Source organism: Cupressus sempervirens, chromosome 3, assembly GCF_028749045.1.
Source record: "Cupressus sempervirens isolate cs-2001-9-10 chromosome 3, ASM2874904v1, whole genome shotgun sequence".
Taxonomy (NCBI): domain Eukaryota; kingdom Viridiplantae; phylum Streptophyta; class Pinopsida; order Cupressales; family Cupressaceae; genus Cupressus; species Cupressus sempervirens.
The window spans coordinates 486,386,867-486,405,970 of NC_143120.1; positions in this window are offsets into that span (position 1 = coordinate 486,386,867).

Genomic DNA, 19,104 nt, shown 5'->3' on the forward strand with positions numbered 1-19,104 from the left:
CTTTTGTAGCCACGGATGTGTCCTACAATCTATGAACAATTTCAAACATCTTAGATTATATATTTAGAAATATGAATAATTAGTGCATGATTACAATGTATTTAATACTATCATGACATAACTCTTTTTACCCTGTGTTGCTTCATTATCTCTATCTTCACATAGCCTTTTCTCCTTTGCATCTTCTACTATTTCATTCCACTCCATTGGTGGAATCATAGCTGGATGGTCATACTTTGGGTTATCCTTAAGAGCCCTTCTATATTGATCCCTCACAGTCTTTATATGCTTTGCTGCTCTTTTAAGAAGTAGGCCATTGTCAAACATGTCTTTTCAAAATTTCTCGTCAAAAGATGCAATGAACTGATTTTTTAATTCCACGGTTTGTAAATTCCACCTTTTTAAAAACAAATAGATTGTTAGATCAATAGTTTTAATATATTACGGTAAATGGAAGAAAAGAAAAATTATGTAGCAATGATATGAAACTACGTACCTTTTACGTATGGTGGGTCCAAATAGTCTCAATGTCATATGAAAAAGATGTTCAAAGAAAACATTATTACCTACAAAACCATAAAGGATTTATCAGTCCAAAATGATTAATATAAAAATAAATTAAATTTACACTTTAAATAAAAACAATTTTAAAGCACCTAGAAGCTTTCGTTCTTTTAACGAAAACATAGTTTTCTTATTTAGCAATAATGTCCCTTCATATGAACCAGTACCAATCACATGAACTGCTCCAGGAAATGGATCAACTTCAGCAATACTGCTCTCTATTGATCTATCAACTAAAACATCATGACAATTAAATCAAACACCAAATGAATTAAAGCATACTTATGGATATAATCAAATTGAAGAAATTAACTAGAAAAAATGTCTCCCAGATGCAATGGAGACTTTGAAGAAGTGAGATCATGGTTAAAATAATACTTTGTAGTTGATGACAGTTTATTAAAAGATTGGATCCTTGTAGGGTTGAGTGTGGATGTATTGACTCCATAATTGTGTCCACCAGCTGGGGGGCTTGAGCCAGTCTACCATACATTCTTATGATTTGGTTCAAACATCAACCTAGTGTTAAAAGGTGAGCTTCCAATAGAAGTTTTTCTAGTATTATTAATTAAGGACAATTGAGAGTTCCTATCCCATGTAGTTGAGGGACCATACTTTCCTCCTTGCTGAATACCCTACACAACACTTAGATTATTTGATGGTGAAGATTCAACAAGAAAATTATGTTTTGGTAAATATCAAGATAATGGCATTCCCTTGTCAAACTCAAATACATCATCTACTAGAGATGAAAATCTTGACTGCAAGCACCCTTGGCCCTAAAGATTAGAATCTATAAATGCATCAAGATTAGACATAGATTTTGACATTAAATTTGAAATTTTTGTTATCTCTTTCTCTAGAGATGATTGCCCATTGTCTAAAAGGCTCAATTTCACCTCATGATCCACCATTTGCATTCTTCTAATATCAATCTTGTTGAAATGAAACATGTGGATAGAACTGGAAAGAAGACCAGATCTACTTGTTGAGTCTTGCTTGGACTCCAAAAGGGTAAAAAGAGGCTTGAAATCCATATCCAATCGTATTAGGAGGTAATAAGAATTTCCATAGTGTAGAAAACCCATGAGCAGTGAGTTTGAGCCTTTAATTATTGATTTAGGAAGCTTAACTATAGCCACACCTTTTTCATACACCTGTAATAGGAAATATAGATAAACCAAAGCCATTCAAAAGCATGTCAAAATATTTTAGTATGATTCTATTTCAAAAAAAATCTATACACTTTTCATACAGAAACAATGGCAAAAACTGGATAAGAAATAAGTTCATAAATGCTATGTCTTGCTAAAAAATATTGGCAGGCATACAAAAAATAAAAAATATGGTTTCTTAGATAAACTATTAGAAGTAAATTTAATGGACTAAATGGAACATTATGTTTCAATAAAAGAATTTTTCACAGGTATTCAACAAGTCTCAAAAAGCCAATGCACATCTCTATACCCAATTTGGATCTTGCATCCCTATAGAGCCCATATCCACTCCTCAAGATGAACATACATGTATACCATGTTCCTTGAAATCAACCTCGAACAAAATTCTATCTTTAAATGGAAGTGTATTATAAGGGTTACTGGTCAACGTATGATCTTTCCAATGAATGAGAACCATGTACTTGTCTATTATCTAGATACTAGAAATAGAAGTACATGACCTTGCTCCCCACAAAGATGGATTGCTTCAAAGTTACTCTAGACTTCTAGAATTGTATTGTGAGACTAAAGCATCCCAAGGTTAATAATATTTTGCATTGCCCTTGCATCTTTGCCTAGTGCAAGTTCCTTTGAACTGAAGTTACACTGATGAATGAATCACACAATACACTCACTCTTCACAAGATTAGTTAATATCAATGCTAAGTAGTGGTCATTCTATTCGAGTCAAATACTAAATAGCTTTTCTAATAGCATGATAATCTTTAAAGGAAAAAATAATGTCAGTTCAAATTACTTGAGGAATTGTTGGATTGTTCTTTGTTAAATTGCACCTCGCTGGCTCAGCTAACTCCTGAGCACATGTTTATTTCAGCTTCCAACTCCCACCCACTCCAAAACCCTGTCTTTAGTTCCAAATCTTCATTTTTGAAAGCTATGGTTTAGGAACTTAATCATATCTAAAACATATGGTAAACATAAATCTTTAGCAAATATGCATCCAAAGTTATATTACAAATTACAACAATGACAAAATGATCCTACTTTAATCTATTGGGAACATTATAGTTCTAATGGAATGGTATTTATATTAGTAAAGATAGCCTAAATGTTGTTTGGATTGAACACCAAAATCTTGGCTCTCTAAAGAAAAAAAAAACAAAATACCATCTATTTTTTAGTTCATAAATTTTGCAAGTAGAAAGGATAAGGAAAAGCATGTCCAAAAGAGTACACAACATTATAAAGTATGACTAACATGACTGATTATAAATTTCTCCTGGTTAATAAAAGATGATAGAGATATTGTATTTAAAGATTTATGTCAATGGTTGTTGTAGCTAGAATTAAGCTAAGAAATAATGGCGGACAAAATTTATGTATGGAAGACATTGAACAGAAGATCAATGAAGGCTTTGGTGATGACTTGAAATGCTTTCAACAGATACTCCACTTGCTCTTTGCAAGTGAAGAGAGTAAAATTCAATCAAAAAGCCACATGTATTGCTTATCCAAACTAGATATATACATATGATAGAGCTTTTACATATCACTCTCAAATTTGCATAGGAAAGTGACTCCTTCAAAGGGAAAGGTCATGTCTCTCCCAAAAGGTGGTAATTGAGAAAGGTTGTGACTCTTTTGTAAGGGGATAGCTATGAAAGGTTGTGACTCTTTCAAAGGGCATAAAGGATGAAGAGTTGTAATAATGAAAGGTTTTGACTCTCCCACCATGAAGACATAAACAGGGGGGAAAGACTTCTTTTGAAGGCATGGAAGACTAGATAATCATAAGATAACCATAGTAAATTTTGGCCTAAGATATAAGATAGTTCTGATATGCATAAAGGGAGCATAGGAATTAACTAAGGATTGATGGAAGAAGGGAGGGGAAGATAGTAAGGAAGTACCTTCATTTGGTCAACAATGATGAAGAGTTTGACCTTATTTGAAGGGTGGTAATTGTGAAAGGCTATGACCAATGCAAGGGGCACATGTGGTGAAGAGAAGTGACTCTTACATTGTCAGATATAAAGAAGAGGTTTCATTTGAGGAGGACATCCAAGGGAGATAAAGTTGGGGAATAACATATTAATCTAAAGTGGTGATTCAATTTTTATGACAGGTGTTGAACCTTCCACGAATAATATGTAAAAGAAGAAATTTTTTTATGATCATTTACCATTCATCACTTCCAAATACATTAAATCAATACACAATCATCACTCCTCAATTTATGAATTACAACATTCATTTAGGCATCATTCACTAACTATAAAATTGTCAAATCAAAGGAAATAATTCTATCATTCATCAAACATCAGTTGGGAATCAAACAGACTTGCAATCAATTCTTCAATTAATTCAATCAGTCTATATTAATCATTCAATCATCCTGAGTGAATAAAGAAATATAAAAGACAAGAAGACCATATGATTTAGATTATTGGGTATTCTTATTTGATCTTTAGCTATAAACTCATGTTTTGTTGAAATCTTAACTAGTGCTATGTTTATGCCTATTCTTGGCCTGATTTTGTTGATAAAATTTTAACTAGGGTATTGGAGAAAGAAGAGCTGATCAAATTTTAGAACTGCGAGAAACTTCCTCGGAGGGCTTGAAGGAGGTAGTTCTATCTTTGAATGTATTTAAAAGTATTTTTTGACAAATGAATTTTTGTGGGAAGATCTTTGCTAAGTAATACACTAATTTTGTTTTGCAACTCCATGATCTACAGATACAAAACATGTTCAAGAGTACAGCTCAGCAAGTTTTTGCTTGAAACAAAAAGAGTTGTTCCTTGTGTTAGGCCTTATTTTCTGTAATATATGACCTCTTCTATGCCAAAAATAGGCATTCATTCTCGAAGTATGAGGAAAAGATACTTTTTCCCTTAAAATGGTAGACAAAGGATATAACTTCTAAAATTCAGGAAGTGTGAGATACTCATCCTCTAATCATATGAGCAACATGAGTCGTGTATTTTTAGATACCTCTTGACGCTTCTTGGAAGCTCATTCCACATAATTTCCATGAGCTAGAGGGTTCTTTGAAGTCCAATTGAATATGATAATTATTCTTAAAAGATATTGTGTTCTCTTAGGACTTTGGAGCTTTAAGTGGTAGCTGAGAAATTGTCAAAAATTACTAACTCAGTTCCATGGACTAAGAAGGTGTTTAGTTCTAGATTGGGAAAGAAGACTAGGTACAAGGTCTACATGGAATACCTAATCAAATGGAAGGGAAAGCTAGATATTGAAGCTACATGGATACCAGTGACTGATTTCAAGAAGAAGGGAATAGATCTCAACTTGATTTCTCCCACAGTCCCATGAGGACTTCTTTTGTTGGGGAGAATGGTGTAGTAGCACTCTAGGACATGTCAAGGTCCTATTGAAATTTTTTTGTGTTTGGCTCTTTGATGGGCCATGGTATCTAATAATAGATAAATGAAATCTCAAAGTGATATCCAAGTGCATCTTGGCATGTTTTCTAAGTCAAAATTCAAAAGTTGTGGAAAAAGATGTAAAGTTGCATTCCCTAGGTAAAAAGTTATCAATGGGTCCAATTGTCTCTAGGAGTATAGTATATGATCCAAGGCCTAGAATGGCTTGGAATAGATTCTAGACTCATGTGAGATTGGGGAACCATTTGGTAAGGTTCTACACACCTAGGCTGAAAGGAACCAAACATTTCCAAAAGTTGTCAAGAAACTGAAAAGTTGTCAAGTTGCAAGTTTGACAACTTTATGTGAAACTTTTGTAACTTGGTTCAATATTTTACCAATTAGCCACCCACTCCTAGAATTTAGTTTGGGGAAGATTTATGAAGGCTATTTAATCCCATCCAAACTAGTTTGTACGGTTGGCTGTTGTGTTTTTCAACTAGAAGCAATTGAATGCTGAGCAATTTTGACTGTAGAGCTATGCAATGGTGAACATCCACGATCATATTGATTGAAATTTGAGTTATTTTAAATTTAGTAGTTAGATTATGTGGTCTTGATATTATGTACATAATTGTGTGTATTCTTGATTAGTTTTGTTGGGTTAATACTTATTATTTTGTACTCTGCTAGTCACTGGACAAACCCAAGCAGTTTCAAAAGAATGGAGTCTAGATTCATTTCTTGTGGTTAAAAATGCATGGAATTATGGGAAATGAAAGAAAACTCTATATACATTATTTCATTTTTTATTGGAATGGAGGAGTTGCAGTTTGCTATTGTTACCAGCCATCCCTAGGCATGCCCTAGAGCAACCTAGCTAGGTGGTTGACAGAGAAATGTGCTTGGACATTGCAGGAGTGGATTGAACTTCAAGAAATTAATTTGGATTGTGTTAGGGGAATGTATAAGGAGTATGCAATATCCTTAGTATGAATTGATCAAACCATTTGAAGGGGTATTAAAAGCCTAATTCAAGACTGGTTTGTGTAGACCTAGAATCCCATGGAAACCATCACCTTTGGGTTTGATATATATGTTTCCTTCCTTGTAGGATAGAAAGGTCTTCTAATGAGCCTATTAAACATAATTGCTTTCTATTGTGAGATTTTTAGGATTTTAATTAAATTGACATTTCACATTATTTTTCGGCATGCTATAATGTTGTACATTATACCCAGCAGAATGAAAACTTCCCTATTGTTTTCTTCATGTAAATAAAGCCAAGAAAATCTGTGTATTGTTCATCAATATAGATTTTATCTTGTGAAACATCTGCATAACATCATGAATTTGATTTTGCTTTCTTGTAATGTCTTCCAATGGCTACCAATAATAGAAACCATTAACCTTTTTTTGTCAATTGGCCCTTTGAGCATTTAGAGGGCTGAAGAATCTATTATTGATGAAGTTTAATACTCTAATCACTTGTTCACCTTTGCTCATCCCTAAGAACCCTAACGTTGGCATGATACCCTCAAACTATCTAGCATAGTTGGCTCAATTGCATAGTAATAGATTTGTAGGTTATTCTAGTAGTTGATTTTATTATTTTGAAGCAAACTTTTTCTAAGCTTCATCTAGATTGATCTAGTAAGATGCATACATGTGTATACAATGAATTTTTTAAGTATGGATAAGTTTGTAATTATACACGGGGATAGTAGATGCAAATTAGATAGGGATACTCAACTTTGTTATAATAGATATTCTTTTTGAGAATTTTAGAATTTGAATTGTCTAGAGTTTAGAAATGATAGGGATAATACCTTGGATTTCATCTAAGGGTTATTATTGGAGGGCCTTTTTGTGTCCATTGATTAGATCTTGATAGTTTTGTGTTCTATTTTTTGACTCATCAAATTTGTTTGCCTTGCTTTTAGATTACTGGTATTTATGAATATCTTAGAAGGTTGTTATAAGCACTAGTTTGAAAACTAAAGTTAGGGAACAAAGCAAATGAGAAATGTCTAGTCCAAAAAAAGGAAAACATTGTATAGGGCATATATATATATATATATTCAAAACAAGGTAAGAAAGCAAGCAATCAAAGCACAAATTACAATGACTAATGATTTTGTAGAAATGGGGTGGATTATTAAGAGTATGATGAGATTAAATGTCAATCTATAAAACAAAAATTCAACTCACCTTTGTAACACTAGGAAGGAGACTCTTCAATGTTTCCAGCTATTATTTAATCCTTTCACCCCACCTTCTTTCTGAAATCTCTTTCAATGGATCAACTTTCAAGCATTCACGAGCTCTCCTCTGCTACAATCAACCACCAAAGAACCCAAGATGTCAAACCCTATTGGTGTTGATGCTATAAAACCCTTTTGGCATGTACTCTTGGCCACAGAATGCAGTGTAGAAAATGGTTCAATGCATGAGCTATCTTCTGGGTCGCGTAACAATAAGATTAGGGCAGCAAACAACACTTTTTTCAATTTTTACATAGTGTGATCCCGTGCTAGTCGAAATTTTGACCAGCACACGTGTTGGTCAAAATTTTGACCAACACGGGCTCACATTTAACAAAATTCATCACAATTCGACCAAATTGACCCCAATTTATTAGTTGGTTGAAAGTTTTGGTCAAAAATTTAGGTCAAATGTACTAGTGATACACATACATATATACATACATACATATGCATTCTTTGCATGGTTTAGAGGTAATGTCATTGTGGCAGAGGCTTCTACAAGGGAATGAACCTCATGATTATGGAATTTACACAAAACAAATGGGGAATGATTAATGTCGTGTTTTCTTTTCTTTTCTTTTTTATTTTATGCAATCCTCCATATGGCCTATAGTAATATGTGTATTGCATCTACATTTGCATTGCCATTGTAGTAGAAATAGTAGATACTCGAGATACTTGAAGGTAGAGCATGCCAATATATGCATGGTTACATCCTTGGCTTCCATTGTTGGGCTAGCGTATGGAGACTTTATATCAAACCATTCATTATAAATTGGGGATTGTACTTCATGCTTAGCATTCAAGTGATAAATCTGCATATGTGATTTTATCACCTTAGAAATTTGTATTTGATCCTACTAGCTGGGAACAACTAATTGTTCATTTTATTGTACCTAACCTAATGAAAATTCTATAAGAATTTGTAATCAACTTAGCTAATCATAAACTAGACCAATTTAACTAGGTTATGGTTTGTGTGTGTGTGTGTGTACATACATACATATACATAAATAATAGTAATCGATGTATTACATATGCATTTTCTTTGCCATTTCTTATAAGAGTGTTTCAAGGTTACAAACCACTTCAACATCCTTTTCATTGTTTAGAGGTTATGTCATTGTGGAAGAGGCTTCTGCAAGGGAATGAGCCTCATGATTATGGCATTTACATAGAACCAAAACTTGCTTCTTCAACTACTTACACTCAACTCTTCACTAAAGTTATTCTTCTAGGAATGAGAATAGCCACTACAAATTCCTAGAAGCCAAGGGACCCTGAACCTGTGCTATATTTTTTGGAGAAATGGGAGGATTTTTCATAACATTTTGGATCATATAGTGATGCCCAGATAAACAACAGCACAAGATACTTGGGATCCTCATAGGGAGAGCATTCTAATACATGCATGGTTACATCCTTGGATTCCATTGGTGGACCAATATATGGAGCCTTTATATCCAACCATTCATTATAAATTGTAGAATGTGCTTCATGCCTGGCATTCAAGTGATGCATCTACATATGCAATTTTATCACCTTCAAAAACTATATTTGATCCTACTAGTTGGGAATAGCTGATTGTTTGTTTTATTGTACCAAATCTGATGACAATTCTACAAGAATTTTTAATCAACTGATCTAATAAAAAACTAGACCAATTTAACTCGGTTATGCCTTGGGTATGTGTTATTCCCATTTATCACATGGTTGCAATGTTGGAGGCAGCATTTTTTTCAAAGTGGTAGTAGGTTTTGCATCATTGGCTTTGTTCAAGTCCTAATTTTAATGAAGTAACAAAGTGGTTTTTAGGGTGGAAAGGACTATTTCACCCTGAGCTTCTTTCCCAAATTATCTCTCTCTCTCTCTCTCTCTCTCTCTCTCTCTCTCTCTCTCTCTCTCTCTCTCTCTCTCTCTATATATATATATATATATATATATATATATATATATAGGCATAAACATATGTGTTTGTATGTATATATATACACATATATATAGATATGTATATATACATACATACATACATATATATACATAGGTATAAACATATGTGTGTGTATGTATATATATACACATGTATATAGATATGTATATATACATACATACATACGTACATATATACATAGATATATGTATACATACATACATACATACATATACATAAATAATAGTAATACATGTATAAAAAATAATATTAAGTGCTACATAACTATGTCCAAGATGACTGCACACTAGAGGCATACTCTGCCTAGTCGTATCCATGGGATCAAGACCCTTGAACTACTCACTCTAAAGAATATGTAGTTATGGTTTCTAATTTTTTTGATGTAGCTATATTCCTAAAATCACTAGTGATTTTTACTCACCTAATATAGCTCTTCGTCATCATACACCCACTTAGGTGAATCGGGTGGTTTTCTATAATTACAATATAGTAATATCCTAGTGCAACTTTTGTGTTGTAGTTTACAGTTAATGTAAGGTTAACCTATATACATCCTAACTCACTCCTTACATAATTATTTTTAAAATCTTGTGACAATAATAAATGGGTCTAAATAGACCGATCAAGTTAATTTTGAAACTTAGAGTTGAGCCTTCTATTTTCAAAAGCCAGATAGACTAGGTTGCATCTAATAAAATATCTTAAGATAAACCACAAGTATGGATTCTTTGTTCTATAAGGAGACCCTTTTATTCAAATGTAAAACTAGTTGAGTATATAAATTTTGTGGAGAGTTGAGTGTAAGGAGTTATTACCCTAAACCTATCCTAGAAATTCTTGGAAGCCAAGGGACCTTAAACCTATGCTATTTTTTTTGGAGACATGGGAGAAGTTGCTACTAGCTTTAGTACTTCATAACATTCTAGATCATATAGTAGCAGCAGTAGATACTTGGGATCTTCCTAGAAGAGCATTTCAATACATGCATGGTTACATCCTTGGCTTCCATTGTTGGGATGCACACATGATGGTCTTCACATTTATGGCTTTGGAACTCTCAGTATCTATATAGAATCTATAAAACAAAATTTTTTGCATAATCTAGAGATATATGGGTGATTGCATCATTGGAGTAGCTATTTGAGATGCACTATAATTGAACTAGAAGAAATCATTGATAAACCAAACATATAATGAAGAGGAAACTTGAAAAGTTGAATTTTGAAATGAAAGCTATTGAGGATCAAACCCCTATGCCAAAGTTACAACACAATGTGAAGTTGACTTTAGATATAAACAAGAAAAAAGAAAAAAAAACATGACATAAATTATTCCCCATTTGTTTTGATTATGGAGAGTTGTGCGCGAAAGAGGGTGGAGATCTTTGAACATTGGTGGAGAGCTTTGAGTTCAAAATGTTGGTGGAGATTTCATTGTTGTTCCCTTTTGATTTCTTCATCTCGTTGGCATGCCCGTATCATCTCTACATTTCATTTTCATTCCCTTGGTGGATATCAATAGAGATCTATGATTTTGTTTTCATGCCCTTGTGATCACTGCATTTTATTTTCGTGCCCTTGTGATCTTTGCATTTCATTGTTGTTCCCATGTGATCTTTGTGCCCTTTCTCTAAGATTTCATTTTCGTGTCATGCCCTTGTGATCTCTATGCCCTTTGAATTATAACATTTGGGGTCCAATTGTGACTATAGTGTAATTTATGGTGATTTTCATGTTTTTTTTTTGCAATTTGTGGTGTAATTTGGGCCCAAACATAGTAGTATTTTCTTTGCAATTTTCTTCAAGGGGAGAAGAGGTACCTATGTAAATATTCTTTTATTTTCCTTTTAATCATGTATCTCTTTATATTTCCCTCAAAATATGATTAGAGAATCCTCTCCTTATGTATATGTATGTGTATATACACATACATACACACGTGTGTATGTGTGTGTCTATGTATGTATGTATATATAGACATATATATATATATATATATATATATACACATATGTATACATACATACATACATACATATACAGAGATCACAAAGGCAAGACAACAAGATATAGAGATCACAAATGGAAGGAAACAAAATGTAGAGATGCAGAGATACATATATACTATCATGCGCAAACTACTAGGGCAAAAACACACACAAATATTTTTTTTTTTAAAGATAATTAAAATGCACTAAGATGATAAGGTTATGCTCACAGTTTAGGTAAAGGTTTTCTATACTGTTAAAATTAATACTCTCATTATAAAATTGATATCGGTCAAAATTTACGTTCTTACGTAACTTATAACAGTATGAACCATTATTTAAATGACAATGTAAATGTGTTCGAGTTTAGATCAACTATAAAACTCTTAGGCGATTATCGACTTTCAATCTAACCGATAATGAAAAGTCACTAAAAGAGAAAAAAAACACATTTAACTAAAATTAAAACTGAATATAAATATCTAAAAATTTATTTACTTTAAACCATTTCGACTAACTTAACATAAAAATTAACTATCTAATCAATAAAATCTACATTCTAAATTTATTTTATATAGTCAATTAACCTTTATAATTAAAAGTAATTAATACTCAAAATTTAAACTAGCTAACTATCTTTTTAAATTTAAACTAAAAGAAATAATTCAAAAACTAAATTAACATTAATATTAAAAAAACTAAACTTTAACTTAATCAAATTAAAAACTTAACCAATTAACTTTTAACTATATAACCATTTAATTCCTAAACATTAATTTCAACTAAACAATAAAGAAAACTTTATTTAAAACCTACTTACAAACTAATCTCACTAAACTAATCTAATCTAACAAGTAAAAAAACTTAATAATAAACGAACCTAAAATAACATAACAACTAAACTTTTAACTCGATATGATTTAAAAAACTAATCTAAATTAAATTCTAGACAAAATAAATGTAAACTAATAATAACTCAAAACTAGTTTAATTTAAAAACTAAACACCACACTATTACTAACAACTTAAACTAAATTAATTAATAACTTAACTAAATGAAACATAAACTAACTATACTAATAAAACAACTTAACACTAACCCCACATTAATACTAGCCAACCCATCAAATCCTATCCTATACTACACCTCTACACGTCACATCACCCTCCTTCAAAAAGCTCCTGTGCAATCTCCAAGCACTTTCCATGGATGTTGTGCTCATTTCAAAACATCCCAAGTGTAGACCAAACCCAAGAAAAGGTACAGGAAAGGTGGCGACCAAAGGAAACAGGGTGGCAAAAGATTTAATCAAATGATATTTCAACTTGCTCACTCCCAAAGTCTGCTCACGTGAACCAAGGTCTGTCCAACGTGACAGCTAAAGGCTGCTTGGTGAAGGTACGTGAGGTAGCTCATGTCATAGAGCCAATCAAGCCCCCAAACAAAATGATAGGTGGAAAGAAAAAGTAGTTTGATTTAAGACTTTATTTCTTAATACATTAAGACTCCCTCCAAAACAAGCAACGACCACAAAGAGGAATGGAAGGGTGACGTCAGCCATGTCATGATGGCACCCTTCTTTCAACGCCTAGGAAAAAGATAAGAAGAACAAAAACAAGTAAGGTAGTTTGCTTTAATAATATTGTTTCTTCTCTTTCTTTCTTGTTGCAGGTTCTCCTCCAATCAACATAGGTGGAGTACTTTTATGACAGCCTCACTCAAGCAAGACCACCATTTAATGGAGCCTTGAAATGATGTGCCCATCTATGGGAAAAGAGGATAAGGTAAGGAGTTATAGAATAAAGAAAAGTAGATAGGATATTTCCTTAATTTATATGTCCATTTTTGTATTTATTTTACTTTTACTTTATTTTATTTAAACATTTAATATTAACAATTCAAGGGAATATTAATAGAATCCTTTTGATGCTCTGTGGCAAAAGACAATAAATCTTGCTCCTCATACAAAAGGCAGTGAGCATTTTTTCTCTAAGAATAAATTTTCTCAAGTTTTTTTTTTTTTTTTTTCAATGAAATCTATTTGTAACAAGGAGATACGTTTTTTGAAAAAATTTCTAAGTATTTTTTTTGAAATTGATTGATTTACTAAGAGGGGTTATTTTTTTTTTTAAAGGTCTAATAGGAACTATTACAAAATAAATATTCTAAGAATATGAATGATCCATTTACTATAATGCAAGAATTGTTTTGCTTCCAATAATCCCGAAACTGAACCTACATTCATAACATAAATTTCATTTTTTCAACATAAAGAGAACTCGAAATTTTACTTAATTAAACCATCATCATTTCATCCTAATTTGATGTGCATCCATCTAAATTAAAAATTACTAAAACACAAGATAACCAATTATACTTAAACACCAATTTTATTGCCAAACCTGATTCAAAGGCTCTACCGGGAAAGAATCAGGAAGAAAACTCATCTTCGTTGCCTATCCAACAAAGTTTTGAGATACAAATTACATAGGATTTAAATCTTGAATTACAACACTTAAATGAAATTTCCTTCATGACCCTCAGCAAGGGTTCCATATCCAATTCTGCAACACATTTCTATGAACCGTGGAGGGAACAAAATCTGATTAGGTAATAACAAGCATGACCAAGAAACAAATCAAACATGCATAATCATACAAGATTTTCACTATAAGATTCACAATGAATCAACACTAGGGAAAGGTGGATTCTTCCAACCGGGAGAAGTCAAGCACAACACCAAACAAATGCCCAATCGGGGCTATATACCAAGAACTTTTATTCTTCCATTTCAACATACCATAATCATACAAGGTTTGTGCTAATAGGTAGGGGACCATAACACCCTACCCTTTCTCACTCTTCTCATCCTAAGAAGAGACTCTACACTGGTTGGAGTCTGACTAAATAGACCTTTCCCAAAATTGGTCACTTTCGCCCTCTCCAAGGGTGAGTAATACCAAAACACCCATGCAAGAAAAAATCTCAAAATTGCAACATAAACATGAAAGGAAATCATCCAAAAATAACATGGTTTTCAAAGCTTCCCAACATACCCACAAACATACAAACATTGAAACAACAACAAGGTAGCATAAGCATGAAACAAACATGAAAATTGAACAAGGGAGATGAGAATTTCCTACCTGCACAAAGAGGTAATGGAAAATGAACCAGTTTGAGTGCAGCTTCCCTTTCCTTGCTCAATCTTCAAGAACTCCTCTCTAAATGTAGAGATTGGGTAGTTCAACTTTTACTAGTCCAAGAAGGGCCTCTAAATAAGCCTCAAACTCAACCACCAAAGGGATCAATAACTTCTCCTACCCACTTATAATTATAGAAACTCCTAACTCTACCCTCACTATGGTTAAACACTAAGAGGAGATGGGGTGATGAAACTCAAGATAACCACTTGCAATTTTCGCACAAAGGAAAAATGAGACCTTTTGAGTGGCCTCAAAAGTCAATAAAAGGGGATTAGGGGTTGGAAAAGACCCCTAACCCATACCCATACCATTTGGGTATAATAATTTCATGTTTTAAGCCTTAGAAAAAAATTTTAGAGCCAAAAAAAAGCTAGGAAAATAATTAGGACCAACTAATAACTCTAAAATGCAGATTAAGCACTAATCCAAATTAAGGGTGGCTAACCTCGATTAAGAACCAAATAGAAAACTAACACTACCTTAAACCAACTTGGGTCCAAAGGTTACACAACTAACCCTAATCAGCATACGAAGAACATAACCAATTTACGAGTGTCAAGCGACACTAACAGAACATAGTTACGAACATTAACATTAACTAAACATAGAGAGATACATTCATACATCTCACAATTAATTTAGTTACGAACAACAAGGTTTTCCACAAATGGCACATAGGCATCAATTCTGTTCCTCTGTTGGTTTCCTCGGCTAAAAATTTCTGCACACTCATTGCACACATCAGTAGTCCCAAAAATCACATGTACATATATACGTATCAGAATTTCACATAAATTGAAACATACATCAATCAGGGTTCCTCTCATCTTATTCAATTCTTAACTATTTAAAATATCTTAAACCAAAATGTTTATCCTACCTCTTACTAAATTCATCAACATACATATACATAAAACATTAAATGACAAACATCAAATATCTAAAAGTGACATCTCACAACATGAAATAATATAATATGTTCTAAGCATTAGATAATGTCTCGACATGTCAAGTCGTGAGTATCAAAATGATAAAGTAACATCTAGGGCTACGAAGGGTCAGGGCGAGGCCTCACATATACATACATACATATAGACATACATACATACATATATGTAAGGAAACTAAGGTGTGAAACAACTTCCTACACCAATTCGTTAAGGAAAGTATTGTGCAAATTCCTATTAAATCCTTACAATTTTAGATTTGATATTATGTAAACAATAATATTGCAGTCAACCAAATAGAAAAATAATAACACATAAACACAAAGATATGCCAATGGGGAAAATCCTTTCAGTAAAACAACCCCACCCCTCCAAAACCTGCACAATGTATTATCTTCAACTCAAAGGTTACAACACCCTTGCAGTGCAAGACCTTTTAGGACACAAAAGACTTATCTAGTAGCTGCCAAGAATACACTATTCACACCTATTTTTTATCTACAACCCTAAAAGTTCTTATATAATGCACTTTCCATTTTTAGGACATTTTCCAAAAATAGCTCTCACATGTCATAGGAATCCATCATAACCATTTTGGTCATGATTTCCTTACACAAAATTCAAGATACTAACACATGCATGGGGAGTGACACATCAACATGCCAACTAGACATGTACACTCATACTTAATTACATTATTTGCAAAAAAAAATTTACAAAATAAATAATAAGAATAGGAATTATCCAAGGTTGAGACACCTTATTTCTAACATTCTCCCACTTGTCAAACACCTTGTAAGAGCAACAGGAACATAACAAGAACTAATTGCTATAGGTCAAAATGCCCATAGAATCCAAACACCATTTGAACTTCTCTATGCCCATTGGTTTCATCAATGCATCTATAACATTCTTTATGGTATCTACCTTCTCCAAATTTACCTTTCCATCTTCCACCATATCTCTCACAAAGTGAAATTACACATCAATGTGCTTCATTCTGGCATGGAAAGTTGGATTCTTTGCAAGGCAAATAGTACTATAATTGTTGTAACAAATAGTAATTTACCCTACATCAACACCAATATCAGAACATGATCTCCTAAGCCAAATGGATTCCTTACAAGCATGAGTAGCAGGCATGTACTTAGATTTCATATTGGACAAAGAAACCACAAGTTATTGCTTACTCATCCATTTGATGTATCCCTTAAATATCAAAATACTCACTTAATTGAATCCCAATGTACCCATCTAGGATTAGCCATAAACCAGATCAAAACTCTCACCGCTTGGGCAATGTTTGGTATAGTACAGACCATAGTATACATAAGACTGCCAAGTGTTGGAGTTGATGAAATCCAACTTTGAAGATGCCCAAGATCACCTGCATGCAAATAACCTGTCAAAGGGAAGCCAAGGAAGGAAGAGCATGGAGCTAGGGAAAAACCCTAAATGGACATGAGAGAGAACAAGATATGCAAAATGTCTTATGAAATATAATGAGGGAGGTCAAATATAAAGAGCTCAAGGAATCTCCTAGAACAAGTTAGAAGATGCTAGGAGATAAGTGTGACAACTAAGCATACATCCACATGAGGTGTAAAGTCCTCGAACAAAGTGAGAGGATAAGTATGACTTAGGAGAGAACAAACTCTCGTATTGTCAACAACTTATAACTAACTCCTAGACTACAACTAATAAATGAAATGCATTTACCTAAGTAAGCTTAAGTAAGTAGAATAAATAATTAATAATTATTTATTTACTCTAACACCACCCCTTAAGTACAACTTAGGGAAATGCCTTAATCTCAAAAAACTAAGATAAAATGCAGAATGGGTCCCAACAATGAGGCCATGTTAGGTAGCCATGTACAATGCAAGAAATGCAACCTCTAAAAATAAGGAAAGAGAGAAAACCACATGGGAAAAATCCTCCCCCAAAAAGAGGTAAGAACTTAGTGAAGAACTAAAGAAGCCTCCAACTAGGGGAATGTCTCCTAAAACAAGAACAAAGAGTGATCATAAAGAGCATCACTGAAGCATGAAGAAGCCACAAAATCTGCCATTAGAAAGAGAATTGCTGATCTAAAGAACCTCCAAGGAAGAAGATGGCATAAACCAAGCATGTCTATATGGTAGATGATCCATCTCACTGAAATGCATAGGTAGCTAGCCACTACAATTGCCTTGTATATAGGATCAACCACTGAATATATAGCTCACACTAATGAACCATCGAACCATGGAAGAATTAGAACAATAGAATAACCCATGCAACAGCTTCAAAAATAGACACATAGGCTGGCAGAGTGGGAGCTATGACTAGGCAGAACCACCAACATGGAGTTTACTGCCACTTGGCATAGTGTGGGTGCCACATGGCACCTTGCCACGTCAGATTTTTCCATGTGGTTTCCATGTGGTATGCCATGTGGCTTCTTTTTTGTGGTGACAAGCCCCACGCCATCAAATTTAAGGTCGTGATTTGTTGACATCATCATGACATTAGTGCTACATCATGTGCCTCTTGCACCTCTCCAAAGTCCTTTTTGACCTACTTGCATTTTTTGGCCATAACTTGAGCATACGAAGGTATTTTTTTGATCTAAAAGAAGTGCAAAAAAGCTGGTTCCAAGACAGGACATTGGTGTACGTATTTTTAGGTTTTGATGTAGTTTGGTACCTTTTTTTGCAGTCAAAGTCTAAAGTCCTATTTTTGACTCCGGCAAGCTTTAATTTTTGCATCCCATGTCAATTTTTTGAAAACGTTATATTTCTAGAAAGCTAGTTCTATGTACTTTTTAGAAATGTTTTTATTTCCTTCAGATTCTACCCCATGGTCTTTCTATGATTATTTTGGCATTTTCGGTCCATGGTGGATATCTTGGGTGTTTTAGGTCTGAGGATCATTTTCTTGGTATGGGTTGTACTATGTTTTGTTGTAGCTTGTTTCTATTTTGATCATTGTAGCTATCACTTGTAAGCACTTTTATGTATCACACTAAGATAAAGTGCCACTCTTGCATTTCGTGGGTCATGAACATTGTTTTGAGACAATTGTACTTACACTATTTTCATAAAGCACCATGGGGGGATCGGTTTTTCGATTTTTGTGCCCTCTTCCTTTGTCAAGTGAGTGTCCCTTCCATGACATTAGCCCATGCAAAGTCAGTTTGACCATGCCTTCATGGGTGTTTGTACCTCTTCATCTTTCTCCTTGTTCTTGGTTCGTCTACAGGAGACTTTGGCCCATCTTTTCAGTTGCCTATCATCTCACCTCATCTTGATTAAGGGGGGTTATTTTATTGTTCTAATGCTTCTGTGGTTTGATGGTTCATTAGTTTGAGCTATGTATTTAGTGGTTGGTCCTATATACAAGTCGATTGTAGTGGCTGGCTACCTGTGCATTTTTGTGAGATGGATCATCTAGCATATAGACATGCTCGATTCGTGCCATCTTCTTCCTTGGATTTTCTTTAGATCAAAAATTCTCTTTCTAATGGTAGATTTTGTGGCTTCTTCATGCTTCAGTGATGCTCTTCATGATCACTCTTTGTTCCTATTTTAGGGGACATTCTCCTAATTGGAGGCTTCTTTAGTTCTTCACTAGAT